At 49.6% G+C, this 20,681-nt stretch overlaps 1 protein-coding gene across 9 annotated transcripts in view; it reads right to left on the bottom strand.

Moving 5' to 3' along the window:
• ST6GAL2 (ST6 beta-galactoside alpha-2,6-sialyltransferase 2) overlaps positions 1-15,709 on the bottom strand; it is a 65,229-nt gene extending 49,520 nt beyond the window's left edge. For 4 of the 9 annotated variants that reach the window (XR_010835306.1, XR_010835307.1, XR_010835308.1 and 1 more), the window contains exon 1: positions 15,218-15,305. The gene's annotated coding sequence lies outside the window, so the exon portion shown is untranslated. Of the gene's footprint in view, positions 1-3,213; positions 3,322-11,963; positions 12,187-13,535; positions 15,030-15,217; positions 15,306-15,638 lie in introns of those variants that run through there. The other 5 variants (XM_067007010.1, XM_067007006.1, XM_067007007.1 and 2 more) reach the window with 5 other exon arrangements.
• Positions 15,710-20,681: the final 4,972 nt, after the last annotated feature.

Raw genomic sequence — 20,681 nt, 5'->3', positions numbered from 1 at the left:
TGATGTGTCGGAGAAAGAGAGAGAGGCTGAGGGGAGGCGAGGACAGAATCCAGGACGAAAAGCCTCGCCCACCCACCCTCAGGGTAGAGTCTGGGGGCTTCAGAGACAATCACAAGAAGCCAACTTGCTTCTCTTCTTAAGAAGGAAATTTCTAACCTCAGAATGTACCTGTTCCCACATGTGGTAGATATGGCTGAAGAGCGTGCAGTAAAAAAAAACAACTCTATGAAACGCAGAATTCTTGAAGGAGAGCCATCCATCCCTTTCCGAGAGACACCTCAGCCATGGGACAAAGAGTCGGTGGGTGGGGACTTGCCCGGTGGTCCAGTGGTAAAGAATCCACCTTCCAATGCAGCGGACGCGGGTTCCATCCCTGGCCGGGGAACTAAGATCCCACTTGCCGTGGGGCAACTAAGCCTGCGCGCCACAACTACTGAGCTCTCACGCCTCAGTGAGGGAGCCTGCATGCCACAAACTACAGAGCCCGTGGGCCACAACTAGAGAGAGAAAACTTGCATGCCACAACTAGAGAGAAGCCTGCGCACAATGAAAGATTCCGCATGCCTCAACAAAGATCCTGCGTTCTGCAAACAACTAAGACCCGATGCAGCCCCCAAGATAAAGAAACAAATAAATAAATAAATATTTTTAAAAGTCATTTAAAAAAGAAAAAAAAGTCGGTGGGTGGAGCTCCATGCCCCATGGCAACAAGCCCCTGTCTTCCATGAAAGGAATGTCTTTGATTCAGCAAATATCCACAGGAGGAATTTACCAGCCCCTGGCAACACAAAAGTAAATTAGATAAGCTCCCACATCTAGGAATGGTGGGATGGGGGGGTGGAGAGGATTTGGGGAGGTGGCCAGGATACCCACAAGCACAGGACGGTCCACAGGAGATGTGAACAGCCCTGAGACAGTCCTGGGGAGGGAGGTCCCAACTAACTCCCTAGGATTCTGGATCTGGGTCTGGGTCAGGGTCAGGGTCTGGGTCAGGATCTGGGTCTGGATCAGGATCTGGATCTGGGTCAGGATCTGGCTCTGGACCAGGATCAGGATCTGGGTCAGGACCAGGATCAGGATCTGGGTCTGGGTCAGGATCTGGGTCAGAATATGGGTCGGGAAGGGCACCGTCCCGCGGGGGCAGCCGGGGAGCAGGGGGAAGACGGCCGCACGTCCGGAGCTTCCTGCGCACAGAGCTTCGCCCCTTCCACTCAGACACTCCGGGAAATACCAAACCCAGGCAACTCTGTTCATTTCCTCTGGCAAACAGAAAACACATTCCGTCTCCTCTTTTCATCTTTTCCTCCAGAAGCCCCCAAACGACACTTGCCCTTTGAACTCTGTGATAAGCGTCCGCTCCCGCTCCCGGGGCGCCTGCTGAGATAGGGACAGATGGATCCCTCCGCCCGTTTTCTAGGTCAGGGAGGGAGAGGCTGCGTTTACACAGCGCCGGCACCCCTGCCGCCGTCTCCCCTCCCTGGGCAACTTCAGAGCTGTCAGTCAGACCCTTCCAGAAGGCAGAAGAACGCTGGGGCGGGAAGAAAGGATCTGTTTGCTTTTTAGTGCTTCTCATTAACTCGACTGAGAGCCAAGGCTTTGCTCTCAGCAGTGCAGGGATCTGAGGCTGAAGCTGAAGCCCCCGAGCTCCGGGGGACCCCGCTCCCCGACACCTGTGCCTTACCCCTTCCCGACACGCAGGAGGTCTAGACACAGGGGGTGCTGGGCCTCTGCGCCTGGGAGACAGATCACTCTTCTTTACCTGTTTGTCAGGACTGCTCGGGGGCCACCGTGCATGGAGCCAGGTCCCCCTTTGCCTGGTGTGGTCGACGGGCTTGGGGCACCTGTCAGGGGGCCCGTCTGCAGAATGGCCAGCGGGGAGGGGCAGGGAGAGCCACCGGCACAGCCACCTGTGGGCTGGGGGTGTCGCTCAGCGACCGCGTGGCGAAGAATCCTCCTGACTGCCGCAGTGAGGCGCCCCACCTCTCACCCCGCCGAGAGCGCGCATCACCTCCTCCCCCGCACCCGGAACAAGGCCTTTCTTTCCAAACGCAGAACGCACACGATTACTTTGGTGAGCAAACTGAATGCTTCATAGTAATTCACTACGAGGGCCTGAAATGTTGAAATTTCCACCTACTTCAGATATTCCTGAAGTGTGATAAGCAAGGGAAAAGCAGGATCTTTTGTTACATCTGAGTTATTCATCACCAATTTCTTGGAGGCCACAAAATGGTCTCGACTTTGAGGCTCCCTGCCCGAAAGTAAACATTCTCAAGGAGTCTATAAATCAGTTGGAAAAAAGAAAACCAAACAAATAAACAAGCAAAACAGCTAGCCGGGTACAGAGGTCTAGGCTGAGTTCGCACCCTCTCCTAAAAGCTTAGGATCCACTGGAAACCAGTTTCACTATCCGACGGTTCTGAGTCCCCAGAAGAGCACAACATAAGCTGTGTTCGTTTTATCACAGGGTTAGGCCTTCCTGGCTGGCACCAGAATTCCAGAAACCGGTAACAGAACGTTCTAACCACACCCAGTTATCAAATACCTTGCGCAGGACAACATCATTAAAAAGTGCAGAGGAACCAACCAATAATACACACCTTTTTAAGCTGGCACGGCGTGACTCACAAGGTAAATTAAAAGGGCTTTAAGGTGTGCAGAGAGCGAAGGTCCTTAAAAACTGAATACTCTTCACAGATTTTTCACATTGTAATATATTACCATAAATATCAGTAACACCTGATGCTCTGGGACCCAACCCCAAAAGCCTCCTCTGCCGGATGCGTGTCTCCAGGACACACCTCAGTCTGCGTGGCTTTGTGGTGACCCCGGGCAGTGGGGAGAGGGTGTCACCCGGTGGAACTGCAGGGTGTCACAGCCAAGCAGCACGGCGCCTGATAGCCAACACACGTGAAATCATTAAAATCCACTTAACCCGACTATGAAAGCGACTGAAAAATTATTTCCTTGGGTGAGAGGAAAGCCACACTTAGGCTCCTCTCCCTTCATGTGCAAGTGATATCCTGTATCTGAAGCAAAGGTATAAGTGGAACAAGAGAACAGTTCATTCAAATGCCCCATGTATTTTTTTTGACACTCCATACGCTTTCATGAAATTACTGCAGTGTTCTACTTACCACTGAGAATCACTTGAAGTCCCTAACTTCAACCACTGGTAACGTGTTGTTTTTTTAAAATAAATTTTTTACTTACTTTGGCTGCGTTGGGTCTCCGTTGCTGTGCGTGGGTTTTCTCTAGTCGCGGCGAGTGGGGGCTACTCTTCGTCGCGGTGCGCGGCCTCCTCATTGCGGCGGCCGCCTCTCCTGTTGCAGAGCACGGGCTCTTGGCGCGCAGGCTCAGTAGCTGTGGCTCGTGGGCTCTAGAGCGCAGGCTCAGTAGCTGTGGTGCGCGGGCTCTTGGCGCGCAGGCTCAGTAGCTGTGGTGCGCGGGCTCTAGAGCGCAGGCTCAGTAGCTGTGGCTCGTGGGCTCTAGAGCGCAGGCTCAGTAGCTGTGGTGCACGGGCTCTAGAGCGCAGGCTCGGTAGCTGTGGTGCGCGGGCTTAGTTGCTCCGCGGCGTGTGGGATCTTCCCGGACCGGAGATCAAACCCGCGTCCCCTGCATTGGCAGGCGGATTCTTAACCACTGCGGCACCAGGGAAGCCCACCACTGGTAACGTTTTTAATTTTAATTCTAGTATGAGCTCAGAGTAAGGGAAAGGGTCCCTTTAATTAACTGACTCACCCAGGCCTGCCCCGAGCTCTCACTTGACGTTTTGGGAGAGAAACGCACAGCGCTTAGCACACAGAGGATGTGAGTCCAGGATGATGCTTTGAAAATACAGGAAGCGCCATCTAAACTCTAGTGACCCAAATGCACGCCCTCCCTCTGTCACTGCAAGGTGCCCTCAGCTCGGGTGGAAGCGCTGGCAGGTTAAGGTCACGGCCACGTCTGACACGGCCACGTCTGACACACGGCAGCGGAGGCACAGCACAGCACCCTCCTCGGCTTCCCACCAGGAGTGTGTTAGCTTCCCCACATGCAACCTGGTGGGTCTGAACTCAGGGTCGAGGCACCGAATTTACACTTTTTCATAGACAGTTGATATTTTATACTTTCCCCTAGAGGGACACTTTCCAAATTTTAATATCTATTCACAGATGATTTGTGGGCAGGCAGGCAAAAACATGGCCCAAACACAAACACCACCGAGCCCATCACTGGGGAGCAGCCTTATTATCTCACCAGGTGCTGATAACATATGTGGCTCTAATTGTTAGAATTTTATACAGTTATGAATCTGAGACAAGTGCTTTTATAAACTCTCCCTGGGCAGATCCTACCCAATTTATTTACTAATTACTGACCAATTACACATGTCCCTCACTTCTGAATGCTTTGTTTAAAAAAAAAAAAAAACAAAGATGCTCAACGACATTTGCGATCATTATGAAAAGAAAGATGAATTTCCGGTTTTCTCTTTGAGATTCACAGAAGCATACAAATAATACGGTTAAACGGTTTAACTCTGACTTCCTAACATAGCTCGTAAATGTGCTTCTCCAAAGGGATGAACCGCACCTCGAAAGATAACGTATGTGCCCCGTGGTCCACCTGACCCACGGTCCCTGGTCCTGACAAGGTCCAGTTTACCAATGGATCGCTGGAACCGAGGGAGGTATGTGCACAGGGATTCAACTTGAAAAACAGACATAAGCTCCTGCTCTTTCTCTATTTTCAGAAATCATGTTTAGGGAGCGGACGGTGGTCCTTTCGATCCGATAGGACTTTAGCTGCAGTCAGTTGTCATGCATGAAGCACGGGAGCTCGGTCTGTGAGGTGCGCTCAGTGTTCTGGAGGCAGCTTCAGGGCTGCCTGCAAGGACTTCACAGTAAGGAGGAGTGAGAGAGGTGTAGACGGAACGGCCCCACTCGTTCACTGTGTGTGTGTGTGCGCGCGCGCACGTGTGCAACGGAAGCCCTGGTGATGGAGGGAGAAGAACCAGGGGTCGTCCTTACACCCAGCCTATTGCGGTCGGAGCCTAAAAGTGGGAGGGCGGAGACCATAAGCCGGGGGCCAATCCAGAAGCACACGAGGCTCTAAACATCCCAGACGGTGTCCTGGAAGCAGTACGCGCTCCTGGGGCAGCTAAGGAGAGGGGAAGGTCACGGCTGAGCTTTGGGTTTGTCCAGTAAGGACGATGGACGGGGGTGCAGGAGGCGAGCAGGAAGGGATGAGACACCTGGGAAACGAACCCTAAGACAAAACGCCCCTCCCACTACCAGCACTGCAGGCTCCTCCACTTTTCTGTAAAGAACACAACGAGCACTAGACGCTGAAGCCTGAGACACCTTTTGCCCTCCAGATACTGCAAAGGCCACCGTCCCCATCAGGAGGGAGATTCTGGCGGGCACACGACGCAGAGTCACGCATTTTGAAGCCACTGACGCAGCACATGCCCCAAGGGCGCCCTGTAGAAAAGCCAGCATTGTCAGGGGCCGGTCCCCGCACACCCTCTGGGCGCGGCTGCCCCACGCCCCCTGGCTCCGTCGGCATCTGGCTTTGGGTTTCAGCCGATCTCTTTGGCTTTAGGAAAATCCCGAACGTATACAATACAGCCTGAGTACATCAGCTCTTTATGAAGCCACCTGCCTGTTACCCTTTTTACTTTTAAAATCACATTTCAGTTACTTAGTCTCTTCTTTTCTGCACATTTGAAGATATCATTCTACCTTTTCTTTACATCCCTTTGAACTTGAGCGTCTGGGGCAGTGGAAACCTCTCTCAAAGTTGGTGCGGGCACTCCAAGTACAGTCCAGGCCACTGAGCCTGTACTGAGGTTTCAGATTTCTCTAGTTTTTAGATTTTTATTTATTATTTCCAAATTGCAGTGTAGACTATCTCTGTGAGGACAAAAAAACCTGAAGAATCTATAGAACTTTAATCTTCCATGTCTTGTGGAAATTTCCTTCCTCCCTTCCTTTTTCTCTTTTCCCTTCTTCCTTTTCTTTTTCTTCCTTCCTTCCCTTTTTCTTTCATTCCTTCCTCCTTTCCTTCCTCCATCCTCTTTCTTTCTTTCTTTTCTTCCTTCCCTTTTTCTTTCGTTCCTTCCTCCTTTCCTTCCTCTGTCCTCTTTCTTTCTTTCTGAAGTACAGTCGATTTACAACGTTGCGTTAATCTCTGCTGCACAGCAAAATCACTCTTTTTTACACATTTATACACTCTATTAAAATACTCTTTTCTATTATGGTTTATCCCAGGAGATTGAATATAGTTCCCAGTGCTGTACGGTAGGGCCTTGGTGTTTATCCATCCTGCTGCAATTCTCTACAAGCCGGTTCCTTAAGAACATCTCCAGAGAGAGTCTAATGATATTACATGAAATGTTTCATAGAACTACCCATCTACCCATGCCCACTTGCAATATTAAAGTATATACCAATTCACAGTTCAGAGGCTACAAGTTGCCAAATGAAATTAAATGCAGTTAGTAAGGAAAACTTCATTTTAAAGTGTTTTTTTCTATATAAATGTTATAGAATCACCTTTATTTTTATTCAACTGAAATATGGTAAAATATGTCTTCAAGGGTTGAGCACAGTGCACTCACTAGCTTTTAGCACATTTTAAAATTTACGCCTGATCCTGTGGTTGACGTGAATCGAACGAAAGCTCCATAGCCCCCAACGAATGGCAAAACCAAGCTCCTATGTTATTAACAACAAAATGCACCTCATGCAGCACAGAAGTTTCAATGATGAACATATGTCAAACTTTCTACTTTAATAGCATAACAAGTATTTCATTCCAGGTTAACTCTGCCTTGACTCTAGAAACATACACTAAATTGTTAAAAAGTTATTTGGTTTACACTTGAATGGAAGCAAGTGACACACAACTAATGTGTTCTGTTAGAAATCAGGGGAGTGGTTATCTTTCTGGGACAGTGGCCCCAAGGGGTGCAACGAGGCCTCTGAGATGCTGGTAATACTGGTTTCTTGATCTAGCTAGTTACACACGTAGATTCCATTGAAGGAAAGTCACAAACCTTACCCTTCTGATCTGCGTGTGCACAGCTGGCATTGACAAAGGATTTAATGATTAACTTTTCTGTGTAGCAATCCTCTGGTTAGAGAGACACAGCTAAAGGAAGCAGGAGTAAAAGTGAACCTTGGAGAAATGACACAGCCTCCTCCCAACCGTATACATGGATGCAGGAAGCCCAGGAACAAGGAAGAAAGTCAGAGTTTTGAACTCTTGGGAGGAAAAAACTAGTGGCAGCAGGAGGTGAGGTGAGGTGGGGATGTCAGGTCTTTACGCACCTCTTTTCTTTCCCCAATTTCCACTGGACGTCACCCGGTCCTGCTCTGAGGCCCAGTAAGGAAGGAGGCACGAAGGCCAGTGTCCCAAATCAGGATGTTTCGGCAAATCTCGTCTGGCCTCTCCTACTGGCAAGGGGGCCCTAAGCTTGCTTCTCCCCATCCTCCTGAGATCCCAGGAGGTGGCTGGGGACATTGTTTCCCCTCTATCTTTTGTACCTGAGGTTGATGAAGTCTGATACATGAGCATACATGACGCTGACAAGAACAACGTCACAGGAAGGTCAGCTGAGTTTTGTGAATTTAAAAAAAAGTTGAGAAACAGACAGACATGCTCCAGACCCACTGTGTTCCATGTCACACACCCCCCCTGCATCTGGAGTTCAACAGACGCCTGCGGCTTTGAGCATCTTGGGGTGAACTTTACCATCCTTTCCCCCGTTCTCCCCACACAAGCAATGGGGCCATGACAGTGGCTGTGTTTTGTCCACCCTGCAAACCGCCCGCACCGAGCGAAGGACATTTAATTTTGAGGTACGAGGGGACTGGACATCCCAAGGCACCGGACTTCATCTCTAAGGAAAAATGTCCTTGGCAAGTACACAGGGTAGCAAGAGGAATGTCTGCACAGCTCATTGTAACCATCAATCCCGCTTTTACACATGGTGTAAAAATACAATATAAAGCAAACCAACACACACAGCTGACCTTCCTCCTGTCCTACGTCCACCTTTCCGCACAGAGAGAACTTGAATTTTCACTTGAGAGAAAAGAGTATGTGGGCTTATAGGAAATATATGCCCCGGAAAGCAAATGAATCAATCCACGCATGTCTTTCACTTGGGTGAGGAATGAATGGCTCTAAGGAATGGCCTTCCGGCCAAGCTGCTGGGGTCCAGGGGTGCAGGGCCCTGGCTGCAGGCTGGAGCCGTCACCCCAAGCATGTAGGGCTGTCACCCTGCATTGCACGGGCACAGTAATTCCCAAATGTGTTGGCCGCCGTGCAGGGTCCCTTCATTTTTTCTGTGTTATAAGCTCACCTCTCATTTTCAGTACGGGGTGATAAGTTCAGTATAGATCTAATTTGAGCAGCTGAGAAGCAGGGACCCACATGGAGGAGATCCGGGGTGAGGCAAGTTTCATTTTGCCAGGAGAACACGCACACCACGCACCTGATCACACCCACGGAGTTCCACGTGATAACTGGGTTCCACGAACCATCTAGAAACACAAAGGCCCCCTGGTCTCGGATTCCTCTGACTATTCCTTAAGCGGCACATTAATGAATACAATTTAAAGTTTTTGTTTTTTTAATCCACTTCTGGTTTCACATCTAACCTTATGCTTACCAGTCATGAAAATACTGAAAAAAAAACCTCAAAGCAAAAATTAATTCTGCTCTTCCTATGTTTGTATCGGATAGCAGTATGTGGGGTATTACTAGGATATGCTTATATTTAATACAGTATGTTTGAATTTTGTGGTGGAAAGGACAGAGTGAGGCCAGCAGAGAAATGCCTGGGTGTAACCTACAGAAGCGAGCACACCTTACACACGTGCTCCTCCTGCTAGCAACACAATTCGGACGCTCTCCCCGCTCAAAGAGTTAATGAGATCATCTCTTTAATGGCCCTCTCTGAATTCGATCATTATAAAGTACCAAGCATCGAGTCGGGCAAATGACTTAATTAGCTCAACTCTCCCAGCTACTAAATCGGCACACAGGGCAGAGGAATACAGTTTGTAACCACACTATTGACTCAAAGGGGGAAAACTGGGCTTCGCTGGTGGCGCAGTGGTTGAGAATCCGCCTGCCGATGCAGGGGACACGGGTTTGTGCCCCGGTCCGGGAAGATCCCACATGCCGCGGAGCGGCTGGGCCCGTGAGCCATGGCCGCTGAGCCTGCGCGTCCGGAGCCTGTGCTCCGCAACGGGAGAGGCCACAACAGTGAGAGGCCCGCGTACCACAAAAAAAAAAAAAAAAAAAAAAAAAAAAAAAAAAAAAAAAAAAGGGGGAAAACTGCCCTTTGGAATATAGAGATTATCTACTTCCATACACATTACATACATGTACATACACGTGCATATTAACATCAAGTAAGCTGTGTCGCACCGTCAGCTTCCCATTTTTCATTATTTGCTCAAAAAGTATTAATACCTTGGGAATTAGCGGGTATAGTATTTTTTTTTTTTTTTTAACGGAACAAAACGCTTTTGCTTATGGTCTTAATTCTTTTACCTAAAGTCTGAAGTGATTAGAGGACTTCACGATTCAGGGCAACTTGGAAGAGTTAGCTGTTCCCCAGGAGAGAGAAGGACTTACCTCCACTTTGGCCAACTTCAAGTTGACCTGAAACACCTAAAACGGCCCAGCCTCTTTCACGGTAGCCAGGAGCTAATTGATACCAGGAGTCCAGTCGCCTGGCCCGGCCCAGCGCCCCCGATGCCCGGCCCAGCGCCCCCGATGCCCTGCTAGGGATGCCTCTGGTGGTTGGTGCCCAGGATCAAACACATCCTGCAGGCCACCTGGGTACCTGAAGACTCTGACGTTCTGAAAACCCTCACACCGCACGCACACAGAAATAAGTGCGTTCCCACACGTAGTCTACTTATAATAAACTGAGAGTACAGTTTAAACACTAAACATTTTTGAGATCTTCCTACCCCACTGGTAATTTGGAATTCTCCAGAGATTAGCGACATAGGAAAAAGAACGTTCTCTCAGTGAGAAGGCCAGTGTTCGAGTCCTTCCTCAGTTTGTTTCTCAACAGCTTTGAATCCCAGCCGTGAATACTTACGTGTCCCAATTCAAGTTCTCTCCCCTCATCACTGATGTAAAAACATATCGATGCAGGGATGTATTCCTGCACTGAAGTGTGAGTGTGTGCAAATAAATGTGTGTGTGTGTGCTCGTGGGGTTCTTTTAAAAGGCAGTCCTTTTTTTTATGTGTTGAGATTTCTCGGGATATAGTTTTCCCAACTGTAAAATACAATTTACATAGTAAGATCTCTCTTCTAATAGTAAAAACAAATTTATTCGTTTAATCATGCACCTTGAGCCTGACACTGTCATTGTATTAACTCTATCAGTTAGAAAACAAATCCTGTATTAATTGTACTTTCTTCTACCTATTTGTGGCCAGAGGTACAAATATAGGTTTTTAAAACATAATATACTTATATTTCAAAAAAGTCATCAGTACACTTTCGAGGAAGCTGCTTTTCACATTTATTTCTTTTGATACATTTATTTATTTATTTATTTTTGGCTGCATTGGGTCTTCGTTGCTGCGCACGGACTTTCTCTAGTTGCGGCGAGCGGGGGCTACTTTTCGTTGAGGTGCGCGGGCTTCTCATTGCAGTGGCTTCTCTTGTCAAGGAGCACGGGCTCTAGGCACGCGGGCTTCAGTAGTTGTGGCTCGAGGGCTCTAGAACTCAGGCTCAGTAGTTGTGGTGCACGGGCTTAGTTGCTCCGCGGCACGTGGGATCTTCCCAGACCAGGGCTCGAACCCGTGTCCCCTGCGTCGGCAGGCGGATCCTCAGCCACTGCGCCACCAGGGAAGCCCTCACATTTATTTCTGAATCAGGAAAGCCATTGGATTATCTATGAGATTTACTCTTTCCCAAACTTAATTTACAGCCAAGTCATTTTAGAAGCCACAATTACCAACATGCAAGAACCTCTACTTGAAAAACGTGTATAATTTGAACATGCAAAACCAATTGTTCTAAATTTATTAAAGCATTTTTCTCTCAGGCTCAAATCCTAGAAGCAGCTTAGCGTAGGACTAGATGTATGAATTATAAACTTCTGAAAACAGAGGCTTCTGACCAAGACATTGCAGGATTTTTCTTTACAGTGTTTTCTCTAATGCTTTAGCAGATCCATTTCTAAATGTCCCAGGAGACTACTTTCTAAGCCTGTGCTCTTCACTTTACCAGTAACTCAAAGCACAGGGGTAATTCTCTTGCATCTTAGCTTACATTTTTCCTTGGAAATTTCACCGCTGTATCATCTTGTGAGCCTGAATTTCATCCTAACACTGCCTTCCTGGCTATTCCAAATGGCAGGAGCCACCTTTGAACTGCAGCTCAAGCCTCCCTCGGCCTCCAGGTTCTGGAAGACATAGGCTCCCCTTCCCCGGCCTGCAGCCTGGAAAACCTTCTGAGGCTGAGTGAGGCTGGGAGCTCCCGGTCAGTCTTCGTCTGGCTCCAGGACAGCGAGAGAAGTCTGTCCCCTTCCTCTGCGTGGCGGGACCTCATCTCACTGCACGGCCTTTGGAGAGACAGGAACCCAAGCTCAAATCCCAGCTTTGCCACCTTCTCACTCTGGAGGCAGCCACTTCCTCCTTCTGAGCTCAGTCTCCTCATCTGAAAAATGGGGATGATACCCCCCCCCAGGTTGTGGCCAAGGTACCCCTTGGTGCCCCGTGCAGACCTCGAAGCAGTGGCTGTTATTATTCTTGGAAGCACTGCTCTCCCTGGGGCTACGTGGGGTTGGCAGGGAGGTCCAGCGTGAAAACTAAATGCTCCTTCTCTTCTGTCCAGAGGAACCTGCCTGTCGGTACGCCAGCACACACAGTTATCAATTCCACGCGATCCCGGCACCGGAGGACACCTTGCAGAGCGTTTAACCCGAGTCTTTACCTTGCAGCCCTGGAAACCACGCGCCGGTCACTGCAGGACTCGCGTCCAGGAGGTCTCCTTGCTACTTCGCTCTGAGGAAGTCCAGTGCAAATCCGCAACCCCAGTCCTCACACCCTTGTCAGAAACAGCATCTGCCCGGAACTGGGAATTCTTTCCTCGAGAAGACCGCAGGGGGCAGCAGAAACCAGGAGGGGCACAGACAGGTCTGTGCAGACAAGTGTCCCTGAGAGTGGGCGGTGGTCTGGTGTCATTCCCATCCGCAGAGCAATTCCTCCCCCAAGCAGGAGGGACTGGGCGCTGTGGCACGGCCCGCAACCTGCACGCGGCCGAGTGAAGACAGTAGCCAGACCACTGCTAGGGCCCCGCTTCTACCAGGTGGCAGGTCTAGGACGGATGCGAGCGGAGGACCAAAGCACTAGCTTAGGACTGCCCAGGCCACACCTCACCCCTGTATACTACGGCTCCCACTTCACCCGCAGGCCAGGTGGGCTCCAAGCGTTCTGAACTGCAACTCTACCCCATCCATTCGGAGGGGGCGCTTGGAATTTCAGATCCGGATCAGATTTGGTGAGAGTCATAATACATCCATGTTGCTGCCCACGCACTGTGTATTTCATAATGTTTACAAATTAATCTCTCCAACGTAGAAAAATGGCAGATGTATTAAATCGAGAGTCTGATGTCTCTACACTAACAGTAGTTGGGTCACCTTCTACGGCACATTCAGGGTTTGGACTTGACACCAGTCTGTTAAGAACGTTGAAAACTGTGGTGTAAGTTACCCCTGCACTGTCCTGATTCCAAAATTAGCAGCTGATTCTATGTAATTATTTCTTACTGTCACTTGTCAATTTCATCCCATAGTTCTTTTTTAAGGAGACGGTTTCAATGCTTAAAATCTCAAAGCTTAACATACACCTGCCTTGAAGGCACTATCTTTCACTAAGACATTTAAGCAAGTAGTTCACTTAATTAATCAATTAAAATTTAAGATCACATAACAGAAGGTCCAGGAGGGGGAAGAACACTGTACACTTACAGACGTGAATATTAAAACAGAGACTGTCCCAATTATCAATGCATAAGATATTTCTATTCAAAATTAGAATAGAAAATTCACCAAATCCGAAAATTAATTACAAGTTTCTCAAAGAGCAAATATCTCCAAGTTTCTGGAAAGGAACCCATCATTTGCTTACCTAAATGGTAAGTACAGAAGCCTAGAAATGAGTTTGTCACCGTAGGGCAGGCTGGAGTACTTGAGAAATGCTTGGATAAACTGTAGACCCACAGTATAAAATCTCAGTTAGTAGAACCATTAGATCAGATACTCACACACTTACATCATCTCAGGAAGAGGAGAATCTCAGAAAAAGAGCTCCAGAAACAAACATCTACAGGCATTTCTCAGCAACCACTTCCCCATTTAACCAGTCTCGCTGGCTACCCACAAATCCTTCCCTAGACCCAACTTAAGTCTTCACGCCTTGAGGAAACCCTATCCCTCTTAATTATCTGCATCAGAGACCGAAAACAGTTGATTGCCCTTCTCTGCATAATAAAGCCATTTACATTTTTTCAAATATTAAATTATCTCAGCCTTGAATCCTCCCGTCTAAATGTCTTCATTTCTTTTTCCTTACTTCCCAGGTCGCGTACATAACACACTCACCAAATGCTGGTCTCCGCTCTGAACTCTCTTCCACCATCTCCCCTTACTGTCTAAATTGCGGGGTTCAGAACCCCACCAAGAGCCGAGGCTCACACCACAGTCTCTACAGAGATTCAGCTCAAAGCTCCAGAAGCTTCAACTGCACCAAGCAAAAAGGTAAAATGCTCGTTTCTTTCACTCACCACAAAAATTGTATGAAGAATTCTAACATGTTTCGGTGACTTTTTTTTTTAACCTAGCTGTAAAAATTCAAGGCAATTCACCCATTATTTTAGAACGTTCCCCATTTTGATCACAATATCCTTCCCCTACTGTCAACAGTATGCATTATTAGTGGGACATGCGAGCCTTCAAGTGTTGTAAAAATTTTGGTTGCCAGTTTCAGAAAAATAACAGGGTAAAAATAAGTTCAAGGCTAGCACTTCTCCTTCGAAAAGAAAATGTGAGCCCCGAGTTTGCAACGACGGTTTCAAGTTTTGAAACTCCTGGGTCACGAATTGTATTTCAATATGGCAAAGTATGTTGACCAAAGTGTCCAAAAATGTAAATATCAAGCAACCCGCATGAGGCTTTTAAAAATGTTCAGAAAGTACTTAAAATGCCTTCCGAGTCCGCCAACAATGCCCTCACCAAGCAGACGGCCCGCCGCGTTGATTAGCTGGCCCCTGCACCGTTAGAACGCCAACCGCACAGAAAGCAAAGATTTCGACCAAATATGGTTCGTCTCTCCTCAGATTTTCAGCATGACCACTAAAAATACGTTCACAAAAAATCCAGCCAAGCATTACTTTTCTCCCAAAGTGCTTCTCGGATTATAAAACAGCTTTGAAAGTTCAGCCTGACAAAACAAATATGGTACTAGGAGGAGAGCCCTGGAAGGCGATCACAAAAAGTCTCATTTAAATTCCTGGAAAGCACGGCTTCTTCGAACAGCTATTCAGATCGCTTTGGAAGGAGACATCACTTGCTTCCCTCAAGCCAGGAGTTTAACTGCACTCCGTCCCCCTGCATGGCAAAATCCGAACGAGATGGATGTTCCATTCCGTCCCCCCAGTGCATCAAATCTCCCCTCGGCACACGGTGGAAAGTAAAACAACTCAAGAGCAGGAGTTTTCCTCGCGCCAAGTGCGCCAAGAATGAATAGAACGAATACCCGGGTATTCCGGGTATTGAGGATTCTAAAGATCCCTTCTGCCCCTAACGTCTCAGCTACAGAATACTAGAAATCAGTGGAACGCACTTTCAGCTTTAAGAAGCTCAGTTTTGCCTGCGGGCGGGGTCGAGAAAGACAATTACAGACCTCGATTCCCCTCCAGAGCCCAAAGAAAAGATCGTAGTTACTGAGCCACTGGGGCACACTGGGTGCTCCTGAGGTCCCCGAAGCGCAAGCCTGCCGGGGGGGGGGGGGGGCTCACCTCTCTAAGAATGTCCTGCTTCTCCCCCGCAAACCGCCCTCAACATCCCGCCCACAGGTCTGGGTGCGGGTCGCCGAGTCTAACCCGGTGCTCGAGCTGCCCCCGGGCTGCGGCGACCCCGCGGCACACGCCTGGCACCGCCCGACCCCGAGCCCCCGGTCGCCCACCTTCTCCGGACGCCGCGCCTCCCGGCGACCGACCCCGAGGCGCTGGAGCCGGCGACGAGCGTGTCACATTTTCCTCGCCGGCGGCCGCTCGGGCGCGCGCCACGCGCTCCCACAGTCGCGCCGACTGGAGCGGAGACCCGGGGCCCGGGCGCCAGCGCGCGCGGCTCCCGCCCGCCTCAGCCGAGCAGCCTCCCGACGCCGCCCAGGAGCCCCGGCGAGCCGCCTTCGCGGGTCCGGATCGCTCGGCGCCCGGCAGCGGCGGCGGCCGGCGCGGAGCTGCGCTCAGCCCGCGCCGCGCGCCTCATTGTTCCCGGCGGCGGCTCCGGGCTCCCGGCCCCCGCGCCGAGCCCGCGCCGCGCCCCGCCCCCAGGCCCTTCCGCCTCCGCGGGCGCCCCCGGCCTCCCCGCCCGGCCCCGCTCACCTAGCGGGCGGCCACCGGCCCCGGCAAGTTCCCCGCCGGCTCCCCGCGCCCCGGCCCCGCTGCCCTGCCGCGGCGGCGCAGGGGGTGCACGCGAGCCGCGCTTCCGACCCAGCGCTCGCAGGCTCGGGCGGCGCGGCGGCCTCCAGAGGCACGCCTGTCCCCGCCGCCGCCTCCGCCGGCCCCGGGCCTCCGGGGGTCACCTGCACAGGCTCCGCCCGGCACGGCGCGTGGCACCCGCGGGCGCTCGGGCCCCCCGGCGGCGGGACGCAGGGCTGAGGACGGGCTGTGGGTGGCAGAGGGTGCCGGGGCGCCCGGCCCCGCGGAAGTGAGCCTTCGTGCGCCCCTCTCCGGCACACCCTCCCGCGGCGCCGAAGGCCGGGCCACCTGCGCGCGGGGCAGAGCCCGGGCGCCGGCCGGCTGGGGCGCAGCGGGGCGGGCGCAGCACCCCCCGGCCCACTGGCTCCCTTTGTTCCGCGCCGCCGCCCGGCGCTCGCTCCCGGGAGCTTCTCCGAGGCGCCCGGGGTCGGGCTTGGAGCGGGCGTGGGCCACCTGCGCCCGGGAGGGCCGGCCAAGTTCTCGGGACCGCGGCCCCCGGGCTGCCGGCCCGGCGCGCGGAGACCCCGGAGCGGGAGCCGCGGATGGGGCCGCAGGTCGGATGCCCGTCTGCCCGCGTGCGGAACGCCCGTTTGCCCCCGCGGCCCCTTCCCTCCCGAGGGGACCGCAGCCGGTCCCGGGACGGAGCCCGCGCCGCCCTTTGTTCGCTGGTGAACACGCGCCTTTGGACTTCAAGGCGCTCCCAGCGTGTGCGTGGGAGGCGGTGGGCCGCTGGCGGCGCGGGGGTCCTCCCGCGGACCGACAGGGCTCTCGGGGTGCGGGTTGACGAGACCCCGGGATGGAGCAAGGTTGCCATGAGGACTTGAGTGACGCTACCAGGGGGTGCCCATCTCAGAGGGACAAAAGCTACCGCTGGCCCCTCCGCCCCGGGTCGCTGCGAGGGCTAACATTTTGGAGACACAAATCTTTCATTAAAAATACTACTTTAAAATTCGCATGTGTTCACGTTCATTGACGTCACTGAGGATTCGTAGGAAAAAAGCAAGGAGCTACATACCCAGTTCATTCAGTATTTATTGAGTGCCCGCTATGTGCTGGGGACTCTGGGTCGGGCAGTAGCCGTGCGAACGTGAGTCGAATCTCCTTCCTTATCCTCTAGAAGCTTTGCAGAAGTTTAAAACGTCACAGGGGTTCAACTACTGATAAAACCGACTGGGCAAAATGCGCTGCCCTCAGTCAACAGTGTGGGCCGAACACGCTTCCTCAGTGTTTCCCCAATTCTGGTGACAGTTTCTGCCACCTGGAATTCGGAGGAACTGCATTGAAAGGACAGCTTGGCACACGGACTTCAGGAAGAGTGTTTCGTAACAGTGAAATAGGGCCAATGTGGCTACAGAAAAGTGACGTGATAGAAACCTGGGGCTGGTGGGCACGGGGGTAATGCTGGAAGAACCCGCCCCGTGTCCCCCGAGGGACGCCGGGCAGGTCGCAAACTCTACGGGCCTCGGTTTTGTGTTTTGTGTAAGGCACATAACAGTACCTACCTTCAAGGTTTATGGTAAGAGTGGAGATCAGGTGTTGAAATGTCTCCCGATGCCTGGAATGTGATATTTAATAATTGTAGTAATTAATAAATAATAGTGCCGTTACTAAAACCTCTTAACCATGAAATAGAAAAATAATTTATATGCTCTTCTTTTAGTGTATATGTATTTAAACACTGCAGAAGTTGACGCCTTGATTACCTTCAGGAAAATTTAATGAGAAGTTCAATAAGGGTGGCCAAATAACTTTATGCTTGTAGAAGAATTACCACCTGCGGGCAAATATGCAAATCATTGTTGTAAAATTTTAAGTGAATTTACTATTTATGGTTGGGGTAATCAGTGAAGTGGGGCCAAACGGACTTAATCTCTGGCTTCCTAAGGAAATCACAAAGCTAGTTGATATATATAAAGCTATCAACTGATGATTGTTTCTGTGTAAATGTATGGCAAATAAAATGTATTGACATCCTTTAATTGCTTAGAGGCACCCGAAGTAGGAGCAGATTCTTTAATTTTTTTAATCAGTCTACAGATTGGCTAGGAATTCCCAGCCTCTTCTGGCACTTTCATATTCCTTTCTTAAAATAACAACAACAACAAAACCCAAAAAACCCGAATAACCTTATTCCTAAGCATCAGAAACCCACTTGATGTTATCCGTTTGCTCCTAATAACCTGAGTTTCCTTTTCTGTTTTTAAACTCAGGGTCCACAACTGTCCTTTCTTTTTTTTTTGACGGATGATGGGCTCTGCTCCCAGGGAACATTCCTTCTGTTTTCTGAACCTTGTCTTTGGTTAGCAGTCAAATCGGGAAGTTCCGTGAGTCTCCCAGCTCTGAAGTATCTGGGTTTGGGTGGGAAATGAGGAAATATTTTCTAACGGTACCATTGCTGAATCTGGGGTATTTGTTTTCACTTAACTACTGTTCATAGAAAATATTTCTCTCCTGTTATTATGCCATTCAGCTCTCACAATAAACCCCCAGATTATTTTACAGATGGGGAAACTGAGGCTGACATATATATATATATATGTGTGTGTGTGTGTGTGTGTGTGTGTGTGTGTGTATATCTCTATCTATATCTATTTTTTGGGGGGGTCAGCGTAATGTCTTCAGGTTCTGATTTACCTGAGTTGCCATTCTGTAAATGAAATTCGTACCTCAGGGAGGAAAATAACCTACAGACGTGTTTTTCATACTTAAATCAGTGAAACAGATTTGTTAGTGGTCAATGCAAAAATGAATTTCAGATACTTTACTTGCTTGGAGCAATGCTCACATGGGAAGAAACATTTTTTTTCCCAGCCAACTCATATGTTTTTTTCTTTCAAATTGTCATTTAGTCTTTAGAAATGTTAATGGGGAGATGACCACTATTAAGAAGAAACTGGCTCAGGATTTTGGATGCATGTAGAGGCCAGAATCCTGGGCATGCAGGAGCAGACACCAGCTAACACCTACAGTATTTTCAGATGGGGAGAGGAAGATCTTTTTTAGCATCAGATGTAAGGAAGATGCCTTTTCAGCATCCGAGACAGACGAGAGGACACTGAGGTGTGACTGGCTGCCCCTGGGCTGCTGTCGTCCAGTCCGCACCCTCCCCATCCTAGAGGTCCCCTGGGAGGCAGACCTGGCCTCCGGCGGGGTCAGGGGTCACAGCCACACTTGCAGGACGGAGCCGGTGCAAAAAGAAATTCCCCTTTCCTAAACTTTCCCTCGTAGTCCACAACCTAAAGTTAAAGGGACAGGACTCAAATCTGGGAGACCTGGATTTTCCTCCAACCTGTCACCTTCGTGAAGCTGTTTGAACCTTGTGTTGCCTCAGTGACCTCGTCAGTGATGCAGACTAAGCCTGCTTTACAGACACCTGCAAGACCCTGAGCGCATGTCAACAAGCTCACAGTCACGAGGGTACAGCACTCCACGATTTATGTGAAGGCTTTTGCCCCGCAACTCCGATTACGAAGTGAAGGTATGAGGCGATTAAAGGCCATCTAGAGGTGGCCCTGCCACTTCTGAATTGTGTGACAGTAATAATACCTAACACTGATATTTTAAGGGCTATGTTCTAAGTCGTTTATAAATCTTAACCACTTACTACTCATAACAAGGTTTTTTTTTTTAAAAAAAACTTTATTTTGGAATAATTTCAGACACAGAAAATTGGATAAGCAATACCTTCCCTCAGATTCCCCAAAGGTTGGCACTTGACTAGGTTTGCTTTATCATCCTTTACTTCTGTTTTGTCCGGAACTGTTGGAGGGCAAGTTGCTTTGTCCTACCCTCTTCCCCCTAAATACAGGGATCCCCCGCTTTCCATAAGTTCGCTTTAAGCCACTTCGTTTTTAGAAAAAAAACCTACATTAGTGCCTGTTTTCACTAATGGAAAGAAATCCTAGGAGGATTTCTCACTTTTACAAAAAAAAAAAAAAAAAAAAAGCAAAAAGTGAAAGTTGCGTCCAGGTGTTTTGCACGCGTGGCCCCGCCAAGCTCCTTCCTGGAACCACACTCAGCATCCAGCGCCCAGGGCTGTGAAGCACATCTGTGAGCATCTGTGCTTTTTCTCTTTATTTTGTGCTCCAGCTAGCAAGACCTGTCCTAAGGTAACTTCTTTGGCTTATGAAAGCTTCCTTGGGAATGCTCTACTTTCAGAGAGCCGGGGGCGGGGTGGGAGAACTGTGCTGTATTTTCCTAATAACAGGGGTATTCTCTTACATAGTAAGCGAAATAATATTGTTATACTGTGATCTAATCTCGGACTTTATTCACGTTTTACCAATTGTCCTGTGAATGTCCTTTACAGCAAATAATAATAATAAACAATAAAGCAAGCCCAGGACCCGATCCAGAATCATCTGCTGTATTTAGTTGTTTCTTCTCTTCCATCTCTTTAATCTGGAGCAGAATTTCCTTAACATTTTTGCAGAGTTCGGACTCTTTCTTGTGTTACGTGCCCTCCATGTGGGCTTGTCTGTTGTTTCCTCACCATCAAGTTCAGCTTGACCTCAGATTACGCTCTTTTCTTTTTGGCCAGAAATACCCCAGAGTTATGTCCTCCTCAGAGCATCATTTCAAAATTACGTACTGGGCCCATTTGTTCTAATACTATGAGCTTAACTTTTATTACATGGTTAAGGTGGCGTCTGCCAGGTTTCTCCGCAGTGAATTGACTGTTCCTTCCTTTGTAATTAAAAGTAATTTGTGCGGAGATACGTGGAAAATATGTCAATGTTCTGTTTCTGCTCAGACTTTTACTCGCTGGTTTAAGCCTCTGATCGTGGTTCTCGCCTGCAGGGACCATTATTTCCGAGTTCCATCCTCCCTTTGCACGGGGAGTGGTTGGCATTTTGCCACAAGGAAGAGCTTTTTTCATCTCCCCCATTTCTTGATTTCATAACAAGCTTCTGATGCCAGTGTTTTTCTTCTCCCGCTTTGGAAAGA

The sequence above is a fragment of the Kogia breviceps genome, chromosome 11 (genome assembly GCF_026419965.1).
Source record: "Kogia breviceps isolate mKogBre1 chromosome 11, mKogBre1 haplotype 1, whole genome shotgun sequence".
Classification (NCBI taxonomy): domain Eukaryota; kingdom Metazoa; phylum Chordata; class Mammalia; order Artiodactyla; family Physeteridae; genus Kogia; species Kogia breviceps.
This window is presented reverse-complemented; position numbering and strand designations above follow the sequence as displayed.